Source organism: Lactuca sativa, chromosome 8 (assembly GCF_002870075.4).
Source record: "Lactuca sativa cultivar Salinas chromosome 8, Lsat_Salinas_v11, whole genome shotgun sequence".
NCBI classification, from domain to species: domain Eukaryota; kingdom Viridiplantae; phylum Streptophyta; class Magnoliopsida; order Asterales; family Asteraceae; genus Lactuca; species Lactuca sativa.
This window is the reverse complement of record NC_056630.2, coordinates 64,968,215-64,982,574: the sequence shown is the minus strand read 5'-3', so window position 1 is coordinate 64,982,574 and position 14,360 is coordinate 64,968,215. Positions and strand designations below refer to the sequence as shown.

The window sequence follows — 14,360 nt, the reverse complement described above, 5'->3', positions numbered from 1 at the left end:
AAGTAGTAGAACAAGCTATATGAGCCGAAGTTTATCCATTCCTTTTACCTTTGGTATAAAAGCTATATGTGTGGGCCCCTCGATGATTTGATGATGACAAATGGAAGTGCTCGGCCTGGCCAGGACTGATTTGATTTGTTCAATTAGTCAGTCTTCATAAATCAGAAATCGGGAAACAACAAATGGATAGAGAGAATGATTATAATCCATGTCTCAGTCCATATGATATCTAGAATGGAGGAATATATGATCCCTTATCTAATGGAAAAGTCATTGACAAAGGTCAGAGTTCATCTACAAGGTCAGAGTTCGACAAAAGCTTTTGAGAGCTACGATTACCATTCGGTTCCTGAAGTCATACGCAATAATAGTTTTAGACTTATCCAAGTGGGAGACTGTTGGATTAATGTCTAAGTCCATAACTATAATTGGTAAGACTTGACCCGACCCGGCATGGTCTATTTGGGTTGCATGGCATCATGCACTTGGATAGACTAAATGAGAGAAATAAGACACTTATGGTTATTAATATATTATAAGTTCTAGTATATTAATAATACTAATAAGATTATTTAATTAGTATTGATCAAGAATTAATCTAGGATTAATTAAGTGATCAAAAGAAGATTAATTAAATATATGGGTTGATTGTGTAAATCATCCATACTTATATAGTGGGCTAATGCTCCATGGATTATCTAGTTGGGCTAAAACCCATATGATGCTCCATGGATGCGCCATGGTGTTTTTGTACCCATGGATCATGGAAATGAAAGGCCATGTTAATTAGGGTTTACATGGTGTAACCCTAACTATATATGCATCTTATTCTTGACCAAAATCGGCCACTAGAGTGTGTAATAGAAGGGCTAGCCGATTTTCATGAAGTGTAGAATTCTCTCAAGTTATTCCAAGTGTATTTGGTGTTGTGTGAACCATTTGATGTGTCACACTTGAGGCACTTGGCACTCAAGCTTCATGAAGACTTTCTACATCAAAGAGGTATGTATTCTATCTTGTTATATTCATTGTTTTGTATGCTAGATTAGGATAATACCTTAGATGTTCATATTTGTATGTATAATAGAGAAAACATAGTTCCAAGGTATTTAGGGTTGCATGTACACTTAGGAGTGTTAGAATGCTCAAAACCCAACAGTAAGGAGGCCACCTGTGACACCCTCAATTTCACGACCAGAAAAGACCGATTTTTTTATGCTTTGTTTTATAAAATCAGAGTAATCCTTTGATTAAAAGAGTTGCGGAATTTGTTCCCAAAACAAAATATGATAAGAATTTATCAAAGCATTTCTTTAAAGAAATGTATTTTCATTAAATAACAAAATCTCGAGATGTCATGTTGTTCCGATACAGACCAAAAGCATAAACAATATAAAAAAGACCTTACAAAAGTTATTTATAACTACTGATCTATAATCCAAAATCTCTCGTCAAGTACACCAACTTATACTCTTGTGCCATTACCTGTAATGCAAAGAAAACTAAGTGGGTCAGGCTTGGGAGCCTGGTGAGCATATAGGGTTTTCAACCCACAATAATATATTTATTATATTCAATCATCAAATAATCAAACCAATTATTCATCCCCATTATCTTCTTTATTTCTTAAGGTTTTACCCAAAGAATCAACTATCATTCCTTGATTCGTTCCTAAGGATTGACCTAAGGAATTGACACAAAGTCCATTGCTACCAATGTTTATCCATCAGGTACTAAATCTATAGCTATCAGGCGCTAACTCCATAGTCACTAAGGTTCACTTAACAGGCGCTAACTCCATAGTCACCAAGGTTTACTTAACAGGCGCTAACTTCATAGTCACTAAGGTTCAATTTAACAGGCGCTAACTCCATAGTCACCAAGGCTCATTCATACCATCTTTCATTACACACCAATTATTCCATCTACCCATGTTCTACCCAACATATTTATAGATCTAAAATACAAATATAGGTTAACTCATTTAGAACCTATATAAAACATTCATTTCACATCCACCTTAAATAAACAAACAATATATAAACACATAACACGTATTCCATAGCAAATACTTCATATTTATGTGTTAGAAGAAAGTAATCACACACTCACTTGATTAGACGATATTCGGACAACACTACGACTCTAAGAGTAGTATTCTTCGGTGAAACTAGAATATCTTCAAACAATGGGCTTCTCGTGGGCAGAGCTTCGGCTCCGAAACTCTTTTTCTTCTCGGGATCTTCAGGCTTCGGGACTCACTTCGGGTCTCGGGATGATACCGGGGATTCGGGGATACTTCTTTGCACGTAAATCGAGGTAATATGGGTGAGAGAAGGGTGAATTAGCAACCTTGGCCGGTTGCCCCTTCAAATCTATTTATAGGGCTGATTTCTCGATTTTCATGTCGTGAATAGTATTTTCACGTCGTGGGCTTGATCGTCACTGCATGCGTCATCGCAAGTTGGGTCTGGCAGACTCCAGGAGGTGTCAGAAGCCATTTCACGTTGTGAACACTGATTTCACGTCGTGGTCTCTGACAGTTTTGGGGTTTTGCGCCCCGAACTTTAGAAATTCATAACTTTCGCATACGAACTCTGTTTTCGATGCTCATTATATCGAAGCGAAGGTTAGATTATGCTCTAAAACTCTCGTTTAGACTTCATCGGCTAATTTTGACTTTATTTTTATTATATTATTTTTAGTAGGCTGTGACAGGAAAACTTTGTTAGGAATTCACAACTCCTTCATCTGACGTCCGTTTTCGTCTATCTTTTCACTGTTGGAGTACTATCGACGAGATCTTCAATTCTCATTTAGATTATTTCGGCTAAATATCGCTCGATCTCATATTCGAACTTCGGGTTGTACACTGCTAAGTCGAAACTTCGAAAAATCATAACTTCCTCATACGAAGTCAGATTTGGGCGTTCTTTTCATGCACGCTCTCGGTTTAACGTATTCTACAACTTTCTTTTAGATCTCAAAATCCAAATATCGCTCTATCGTAAATTCACTATTTACGTCGCGCTGTGTCGTGTCGGTTTTGTCGCGAAACTTCGACAGGTCATAACTTCTTCGTTATAACTTGGATTTCGGCGTTCTTTATATGTACGGAATCCTTGTAGCATATACTACAACTTAGTTAAGATTAATCCTTCTAAATAATATTCCATCAAAAAGTCATTTTTGATGCTTATCGTTTCTAAATTGACTAGCCCGGATCTACGAGCGTTACACCAGCCAAGGGACTTAAGGCCTGTAAATAGGGTGCAACATGCTAAAAATTTGTGTTTCTTTCTCAGCTGCCAACTCACCGAGTTGGTTCATTAACATCCGCGGCCAAAAGTCACCTCAACACGCCGAGTTGAGGCTTCTAACTCGCCGAGTTCTAAAGAAAACATGGTAAAAGAATTAAATTTTATACCTGAGGATTGGGATGTTACAATTTTCCCCCACTTGGACTAGGCTTCGTCCTCGAAGCCTGCTGCGGTGAATAATCCCGGGTAATGCTCCCACATCTCAGCCTCCGGCTCCTAGGTCCACTCAGAGCCCCTTCGGTGTTGCCACCGTACCTTTACTAATGGTACTTCCTTGCTACACAAAACCTTTACTTTCCTTTCCAGGATAGCTACCGGACTCTCGACATAGTTAAGACGCTCATCAACCTGAATATCATCCAATGACACCACTACATCCTCGTCTAGAATTCACTTTTGTAGCTACGAAACATGGAAAGTGCTATGAATATGATTGAGCTCCTCCGGAAGATCCAATCTATATGCAACCTTGCCAACCCTAGCAATAATCCGCAGTGGTCCGATATATCGGGGACCTAATTCCCCCTCTTCTTGAAACAAATCACACCTTTCCAAGGTGAGACTTTCAGTAACAGCATGTTACCAACCTGAAACTCCAACTCAGATCGATGCCAGTCGGCATAGCTTTTCTGCCGACTCTGAGCAGTCTGCCATCTCTTCCTGATCTGTTGGATCATCTATGTATTCTGAAGGACCACCTCGGTTCTCCCCATAACCCTATGACCAACCTTGCCCCAATAGAATGGAGTAAGACATCTCCACCCATACAAAAGCTCAAAAGGTGGAGCACTAATGCTAGAGTGGAAACTATTGTTGTAGGAGAACTCTGCCAGAGGTAGTTCAGAGTCCCAACTCCCACCAAAATCTATGATGTATGCTCGCAGCATATCCTCGAGAGTTTGAATCGTCTGCTCACCCTGGCTGTCTATCTACGGATGGTAATTTGTGCTGAAGTGCAGCTTCGTACCCATATCCTCATTGAACTTCTGCCAAAATCGTGAGGTGAACCGAACATCATGGTCTGGAACAATAGAGACCGGAACCCCATGGCGAGCAACAATCTCGCAAATATACACATCAGCCAACTTCTTGGCCGACGAGCTCTCTCGAATTGCCAGAAAGTGGGCAGTCTTGGTTAATCGATCCATGATGACCCAAATAGCATTAAAACCTTTTGTCGTCTTCGACAACTTGGTGATAAAGTCCATCGAAATCTGCTCCCATTTCCACATGGGAACCTCCATAGGCCGCAGCTTGCCATGCGGCCTCTGTTGCTCGGCCTTGACAATCCTACAGGTCAAGCACCTCTCGACATACCAGGCGATCTCCCTCTTCATGCACGGCCACCAATAACTCAACCTTAGATCCCGATACATCTTGGTGGACCCTAGATGGATAGAAAAACGAGACTTATGAGCCTTCTCCAACAAAATTTGTCTGACCCCACCAGACATAGGAACCCATACCCAACCGCAACAGGTCAACAAACCACGACTGTCCGAAACAAACCTGGTGATCTCGCTCCTGATCCTCTTAATCTTCCAATTTTATTCCCGCACCCCTTGGCCTGAACCTTCCTAATCTACCCCACAAGCAGAGAATCCACATATATCCTCATACATGACACCTGGACAGAAGATCCAACCGACTTGCGGCTCAAGGCATCCGCCACCACATTCTCTTTACCCGGATGGTAAAGGATCTCGCAGACATAATCCTTAACTACGTCCAACCACATGTGCTGCCTCATGTTTAGGTGCGACTGATCCATAATATGCCGCAAACTCTTGTGATCCGTGTAGATAGTACAGCGGACCCCATAAAGGTAATGCCTCCAAATCTTGAGGGCAAAAACCACCGCTCCCAACTCAAGGTCATGCATGGGATATCTCATCTCATGCTGCTTGGCTCAAAATCTCTATCTCTAATACGCTCCAGGGCCTCGCTAAAGTAGGAAGAAACTATAAAGTGAAGAGACTAGAGGATGGAAGGAATTCCAGAGGATTCTGGGTGGAATTGATGTGAAAATGAGCTAAAAATCCAAGAATATATAGTGTTGGAAAGGGGTACGCGCCACACATCTGGTCTGGGCGCACCACACCCTTTTTCGGGGATGGTGATGTGGCTTCATCTAGTACTGACACGTGGCAAAATTGTTGTGGGTCGCGCCGTCTATCAGAAGCGTGAGCCTCCTATCGATGCACGCAAAAACTTAATGTTTTTTTTTTTAAAAAAAAAAAATCATATCTTCTTCATACGAGCTCCATTTTTTATTTTCTTTATATCCACACGTAACTATCGACGAGATCTACAACTTCCATTTAGACATCATCAACTAATTCTTACTTTATTTTTAAAGTTATATTTTTATGGCTTAGACTGTTAAAGTCCGTACGAAATTCATAATTCCTTCATACGAACTCTGTTGTCAACTGTTTTATATTGACAGGTTCATATTCACCTGATCTTTAACTCTCTTTTATGTTTTATTTTCTTTTCATGTTTCCTTTTTGTTGCAGGTGTTTTCGATGGAGAATATGAAGATTGATAGTGTTTGCGACGGCTCTAAGCTCTTCTAGGGTGGTGGTCTCATAAGTGAGGTGATGCGAGAGGTCTTGGGTGGAGGTAAAACCGAAGGCAACAACCGTTTCTCGGTCTCGGGTCTCAGTTGCACAAGAAAAAGAAATCTTTCTCTCTTCTTCTTTGCTCGGAAGTCATAGGTACATGGTAGGTGTTTGGTAATTTTTGAAGGCCTTTTCTTGTTTCTTCTTCTTGTGATCGAGATTCAGAAAAAAAAATTTTCCTCTTTTGTTTTTTTTTTCTTCCAGCCGAAGCTCAGAGGGTGTTTGGGAATTTTTGGTGGTTTGAAGGTTTGTTCCTACTGGTGGTTTCGGGTGGGTGCAGTCTCAATGGGTAGTTCTGTTCATGCATTGGTGGTTCTGGATGTAGGTGGATCTCGATGAAACAGGTAAGAGGTGGGATGGTGCTTATCGAGTTTAGTTTGTTAAAGTACGTACAAAATTTATAATTCATTCATACGAACTATGTTGTCGATTGTTTTATATTGATAGGTTCATATTCACAGGATCTTCAACTCTCATTTAGATTGTTTCGGCTAATAATCAACCGATTTGAATTTCGATTTCGGTGTTAACACCGCTGCACTGAAACTTCGAAAAATCATAACTTACTCGTACGAAGTTATCTTCACCAAAATTCTTCCACATCCATTCTTTGAACATTTTCGTATGCAGTTACGTGTTGGACCTCCTCCGATTCGCTTGGAGGAGGGTATTAACGATATATCTCATTGATATCAATGAAATCATATCTTATATTAGTTTTGTATATATCATTTCCTTATTCATGTACATGTATTGTATTATAGATTCAATAAAATTCGTCTCCGCAATTGGTGGTGATATTATTACATCTTACAAATAGGTAACCCCTTTACCCAAGTGAATAAGAAATGGCCATATACTTAAAGAGACAATGTCGGTAAGAGGTTTACCATTGTGTTGGACATATAATACGTATAGCAGGCAGATTATATAGAAAGAACTAGAAATCATCTACAAGATGGTGACTAAATAAATTAAGCCTCTGGTGGGGACACACACATACACACACATAAATCTCTCCGCTTTAAAATCAATACATTCGGCCTGTTATTTTTGTATCCAAACATTGATGAAAAACTCAATAATTCTTTTTGTAAAATAAGCTCAATGAAAACATGGCTTAAGGGTTGTAAATTGGCTAAATGAGTATTGTTATATCCTAAATAAAGTTTTGAATACATAGTTTTTTTTTTTTTTTTTTTTTTTGCATTGTTTTGCTTATAATTTTCATTTATATTAACAATATCCATCAAATTTAATGTGAAAAGAGTTCATAGGAAAAAAGGAGCAACCGATAGGTAAAAAGAGACAATGATCTGAAGGCATGTGTTATTAAATATCCTTCCAATCAATCTTTGCGCATCTAATAATCCACCAAGTATATGATAATTAATAACGTACGAATAACTAACTCTCTACATATTCATGGATAAAGACTAAAGATATAAAATACAAACCATAAACCATAAATGGTGTTGGTAGGGTTCATATGGATCTGGTATTCTGCTCTATGGTACCTTCACTTATTACATGTTAAAAATCGATGAAAGAAACACAAGGGAAAAGCAAGAAAAATAAAAGGCGAATGTTATATGGCTGGGTATGATCTGATTGTTCCAAGGTCAATACTAATAGGAAAAACTAATCAATAAAAAAAAAAAAAAAAAAAAAAAAGAGGAAAAGCAAACAACTTTGATTGGAAGAAGGGTGATATCTTATTGGAAGGTGATGACGACGAGTCGAACACTTGAGCAGAAGTCGAACATTTTTTGCTGGCTCAATTTGGTTATGTTTAATGTTATATATAATATTAGATATATATGACATATAAACACTTTATCAAACTCACAAATTCCAAAAACTAATAGTACATTACAAAATAACTATTTTCTTATAGTTGGAATACTTTACTTATCTATAAGGTTTTTTTTCTATTGAAAAAAAACAAAAAAAAACAAGGAATTATAATTTTTTTAACATGAAAATTCTGCATTTATGTGATAGTTACAACCTTGGATGAGCCTCTCTCCCTTGGTATTACATAGTTAATTGTAGGGTAAAATTCATAAAGTGGACGTGCCGGAGTGGTTATCGGGCATGACTAGAAATCATGTGGGCTCTGCCCGCGCAGGTTCGAATCCTGCCGTCCACGTATTACAGTTTTTAATTTCCTTTTTTTGTATTGCTTTTTTTTTTTGGCAGGAAAAGATTAAAGGATACAACAATTTTATAATTAACAAAATTGCAAAAAAGTCTTTATGGTTTGTCACTTAACATTCGTTTAAAAAGAACTCGCTTAATGAAATCATTTAAAAAGAACTCAGTAACTTTGCTAAGAGCATCTTCAATTCATTCTTTATTTTTTTCCAACCATCCTCCATTTATTCCTTCATTTATTCCTCCATTTTGGGGATATGAATAGTAGTGCACCAAATATGGTGTTATACTCCTAAAATGAGGATGAACTTTACGTTGTTGGTTTTAATCATTCTGTTTATATATTTATACATTTGTAGTTCATTTTTACCTACTAATTATAATTTAAATATAATATTTAATACTTATAATAATTTAAAAAACGATAACGTATTTTACAAAAACTTATAATTAAAAGTGTGTATGTCTAATATTTATATAAATGTATGTATAATATTTATTTAAAAGTATGTATGTGTAATATTTTTTTATAAACACATTTATAATATTTATAAGTTTATTATAAATATAATCTTTTGTATTTAATATTAATCTAATGAAAAAAAATATAGATTATATATTTGTTAAAACTAAATTAGTAGAGGGTGTGTTTGACAATCTATGTAAGTTGGAATAATGGAATATATTAGAAATATACATTTTAGGGGTAAAAAATGGGGAATTTGACTTATTAAGGTAATTAAGTATTTCAAATGTTCACATATGGGTAATATTGTTTTTTTTGTACTCATTTACCCAATTAACTTTTTTCACCCGTTCAAAAATAACCAACATTACCGGCTATTACCTGTTTTAGCCGGTAACATTGATTTAGCTCGGTTTAAACCATTACGTGGAATCTTATGTGACCATTACACCCCTTTCTCATTTAATTAGGGTTCGTCATCGTCAGCTAACACACCTCGATTATCTTCTTCTGTGAGAAATCAATCGATACATCAAATCGACGATTAGGGCTTGGAATTGAAGTTGGAATTGAAGTCGACTGCTAGCATGGCATCCTCATTTACAGGTATGTATGTATATGTAGATTTTCATTACAATGGATTCTTTTCGCCAAACCCATTGGTGTACTTAGATCCCGTAAAAACAAATGTACGTGATGTGGATTTTGAGGGATTTACATATAAAGAGTTTCTTTTGTGGCTTACGAAATTAACCAATGGAGCCTATGATAATGTCTACTACTGTATGAGAAAGGAAAGCTTGTGTGAGGGTATTAGAAGAATCGACATTGATGCTGATTATTGGGAGTTTGTGGAAACTGTTTATAGTCTGGAGAGTGATAGTCTTGAGAGTGAGTTAGATGTGTACATTAACCACTGAAATGAACCAATTCTTGATTGGGTTGATAACGAGTTCTTAGCAGATGGTAAAGGGTATGAGTCGGATGAGTTGGATGAAGAGGATGACAAGGATTTTGAAGTTTCAATGACAATGGAATATAACATGAATGGGATGATGAAGATGAACATACTTTTGATAAAACTGTTGGATACCCATTCTTGGACAAACTTTCAGGGCATATTAGTGATGATGATGAAGAGGAAGCAAACAATGGGAAGCTTAAGGATGTTGTGTTTATTGTCCATAATGAGAATCAAGAATTGGAGCAAACGGTGCCAGTTTTGGGTATGAAGTTTTCTAATCCATTGGAATTGAAGTTGTGTATCACTAACTATGCAGTCAAAAATGGATATGATTTATGGTATGAGAAAAGTGATCATGAAAGGTTATTGGTAAAATGTTGTAAAGCTAAGACAAATAAACAGGGTAAAGGTTGTCCCTTTAGGTTGTGGGCAACCTGGATGAGCAGTGAAAAATCATTCCAGATTAAATCTCTAAATGATATGCATAATTGTGCAAGAGTGTTCAAATTTGGGTCCATTGTTACCTATAAATGGATAGCAAAGCATTTCATGAATCATATACTTCAGAAACCAAAGATGAGTATAAGGAAGTTGAAAGCTAAAGTTAGCAAGAAATTTAATTTGATTGCACGTGTTGGTCAATGCAGAAATGCAAGGAAGTATGCATTTCAGGAGATAGAGGGTACTTTAAAAGAGCATTATGCAAAAATATGGAGCTATGGAGATGAGATAAGGACTAACCCTGGATCAACAGTGAAGATGGATGTAGATGTCATGCCTGATGGAACCACATATTTCTCAAAGTTTTATGTATGTTTCAAGGGATTGAAGGATGGATGGATTGAAGGTTGTAGGAGGGTAATTGGACTAGATGGTTGCTTCCTAAAGGGCATATGCAGAGGTCAGTTGCTCTCTGCTATAGGTAGAGATGCAAATAACCATATATATCCCATTGCTTGGGCTGTTGTTTCAGTGGAAAGTAAAGAAACATGGAAGTGGTTTATTGACCTTCTAATTGAGGACCTTGGAATGGGAGTTGGGAATGGACTAACCTTGATATCAGACCAACACAAAGTAATCAATTTCTATTATTTTCATCTTTATTTTAGCTTATGTTATGTTTTTGTTGTTTAAATTTTGTGTCTATTGCTAACAGGGATTACTTGAGGCTGTGAAGGAAAGGGTCCTAGCAACAGAGCATAGGCAATGTGCTAGGCACATATGTGCTAATTTCATGAAAAGGTTTAAGGGCCAAGTGTTTAGAAAGCTTTTCTGGTATGCTGCTGCAGCTACTACCCCTGCAAAACTTGAACAACACATGAATGAAATCAAGAAATTAGAGCCACTAGCTTATGACCATTTGATGGAAAGGGACCCTAAAACATGGAGTAAAGCATTTTTTGAGACTGATAGGGCTTGTTATGCATATGAAAATGGTATATCTGAGAGTTTCAACTCTGTAACTGAAGTTTCCAGGAAGAGACCACTAATCACCATGTTAGAAGAAATTCAAATTTATGTGATGGAGAGGCTTTATAGACAGAAGATTAAGGGGCAATCTTGGGAATTAACCATATGTCCTACCATTAGGCTGAAGTTGTCCAAGCTTAAGGATCTTCAAAGGTAAGTGCTTAAAGCTGTTTGTCCTTATATATGTTTGTCTTTAAACATGTTTGTCCTTATATATGTTTGTCTTTAAACATGTGTATATGGATAGGTTTTGGAAAGTAATACCATCTGGTTATCAACAGTATGAAGTCAGACTTGGGTATGATGCATATGTTGTGGATATTGGTAGCAGGACATGTGTCTGCAGAACTTGGCAGTTAACAGGTTACCCTTGTGTGCATGGGTATGCTTACATTGCAAGCCTTAACAGGGATGTAGAGGAGTATGTGTCACCATGGTTTACCACATCAATGTACCTAAACTGTTACAGGTATACCATTAACCCACTAAATGGTAGTGACATGTGGCCTCATGTAGACTACATCAGCCCATTGCCCCCCAAAAGGAGAAGGCTACCAGGAAGACCATCAACAAAAAGGAAAAGGGATCAGATTGAGAGGGAAAACCAAGGAAAAAGCTTTCAATCAAAAAAAGAGGTAGTGTGATGAAATGCAGCATATGTAGGGAAAGTGGGCATAATAGAACAACCTGTCCTCAAAAACCAATTTGGGAATCATCAAATGCAAGTTCAAAGAAAAAGAAATCCGAGAAAGCTGGTATGTTTGATATATTTATTTATATATAACTTGTATAACTTAACATATTTGGCATAACTTAACTTTTCAAGTAATGCAAAACAGATAAAGTGAAGGTGTATTGACACATGAAGTTGATATTGACAGTGACAGTGAAGTTGAAATAGAACCTGAAAGTGATGTTGACTCTTTTGATCTTGAATTTGAAGATGATGTGCAACCTGAAGTTGAAGATGGAGTAGAACCTGAAGTCCAAGATGGAGTGCAACATGAAGTTCAAGATGAAGTGCAAGCTGAATTTGAACCTGAAAATCATCCTGAAGTTCATGATGCTAACCAAGTTGAAGTTCACCCTGCAGTTCAAGCTGAAGTTGAACCTAAAGTGCAAGTTCAAGGTGAAGATGCTAACCAAATTGTAGTTCAAGATCAAGTGGAAATACCAGCATTTCAAGTTGTAGTGGGAAAGAGGGCAAGGAAACCTTCAGAAAGAATTACAAAACTAAAGATAAGAAAGACGTGGGAGGGAAAACAGGGAAGCAATGATGACAATCCGTATGAGTTGGATTAACTTTTGGCTTACTGTACTGTTGTTAATGTTTTTGGCATCTTTGACTGACATCTTTTAACTTTGGAATCTTTTGGCACATCTTTTGAAAACTAGTTGGAATTGCTTAAATGCATGTTTAAGTGTATAGTGTTAAACTTTTTGCACATCTTTTGGGTGTAATGAATGCTTAACTATGTTATGTAAAACTTTTGACACATCTTTTGAAGTCAATGTTGCCTGGAATGTCTATAATGTATTACCATATTTTGCACATCTTTCTAATACCATTTGTATTATTTATAATTTATTACCAACTTTTAGAATATCAAATGTAATCACAGTTCCTTTACAGTGTAATCACAATTCAATTACATTGTTTGAACAATTCAATTCCAGTGATTCACAATAACATTACAAGTTTTGTACACTACCATTCTAATGATTCAATTACTATCTTTTGCACATCTTTATAATACCATTTGTATTATTTATAATTTATTACCATCTTTTAGAATATCAACTGTAATCACAGTTCCTTTATAGTGTAATCACAATTCCGTTACATTGTTTGAACAATTCAATTCTAGTGATTAACAATAACATTACAAGTTTTGTACACTACCATTCCAATGATTCAATTCCATAACAATGTTTATTACTATCTTTTATACTACCAAGTTTAATAACAATTCCATTACAATGTACAATTCCATTCCAATGATAGAATATAACCTTTTTCATTGAAAACATCACAAAAACATACATAATTTAGTCATACCACATCATAATACATAATTTAAAACAACATTTTGAAATACAAGAGAAACAAGAAAATTAATGCAAGTCTATGGGTAAACAATTTCCAGTTGACCTTGTCAAGTTCTTGTTTATTCCTGTTCTTCAATCTTCATCCTACATATGCTGATTTCATTCTCCAAGGTATAAATTTTCAAGCTAATATTGTAGCTTTCTTCTGCTTTCATCTTGTAATGCCCTCTTCCATCTTTCCTCCCTTCATCCTCATCCAACCATTTCAAAAATTTACAACTTGGACTTTTTCCATTCTTCAAGAAATTTATAAAAACATGTTAAATTGAAGGATGAAGAAGAAGTAAAAAAATATGAATTACCAGTGAGTTTTGAAAAACTCTGAATTTCCTTCCAGGATTGTCTGGGGTTCTTGATGTCTTTACACGAGATGGCAAATCGCAATCACATGGATGATCCGGTTGCAATTCGTCTTGTCGTTTGGAAGAAAAAGATGAGGAAGAAGATGCCATCGATCGATCTAGGGTTTTAATTAATAAGTTTTCGTATCTCACCCCTCTTATAATGTAAACACTTCTCAATGCCACATAGGTGATGAGTATTGCAGCGTACAAGCCACGTAGATGCCACATCACCCAAAACCTACAATAGCCGGTAAAATTGGTTATTTGTGAACGGCTGAAACAAGTTAGTTGGGTAAATGAGTACAAAAAAAAACAATATTACCCATATGTGAACATTTGAAATACTTAATTACCTTAATAAGTCAAATTCCCTAAAAAAATGAAGTAGGGTTGGAGATGAAACACTATTTGTCCTATTTTTTACTCCATTTTTGGGGGAAAAATGGAGATGAGTTAGAGATGGTCTAAGGATGCTTTTTTTAAGTACGAAAGGATTAAAGGATACAACAATTTTATAATTAACAAAATTGAAAAAAGTCCTATGGTTTGTCACTTAACATTCGTTTAAAAAGAACTCGCTAGCTTCAGTATGGATGTAGACGAGTCAAGTTAATCGAGATCAATTTGTTTAACTTGAGATTGGTTTTAGCTGAACTCAAGCTTAATATTAGATTTGTTTATTAAACGAGCTCGAGCATTTGGTACTAGCTAGATTATGTTGCCAAAATGAGACTACATATATAATATAAAATTTATTTTTTTAATAATTTATAGTAAAATATATAAATATTTAATAAACATCATTATAAGGACTTAAGGTATACTGAATATGAGCCGAGCCCAAGCCCGTATAATTTTCCACGAGTCAATCTTAAGCTCCATACTATAAAGTGTAACGTCTGTAGA

At 36.3% G+C, this 14,360-nt stretch overlaps 1 non-coding gene across 1 annotated transcript; it reads left to right on the top strand.

Moving 5' to 3' along the window:
* The first annotated feature begins 8,014 nt into the window (after window positions 1–8,014).
* Window positions 8,015–8,096, top strand: TRNAS-AGA (transfer RNA serine (anticodon AGA)). Its single transcript has one exon. It is a non-coding gene; the product is annotated as a tRNA-Ser (tRNA).
* The last annotated feature ends 6,264 nt before the right edge of the window (window positions 8,097–14,360 follow it).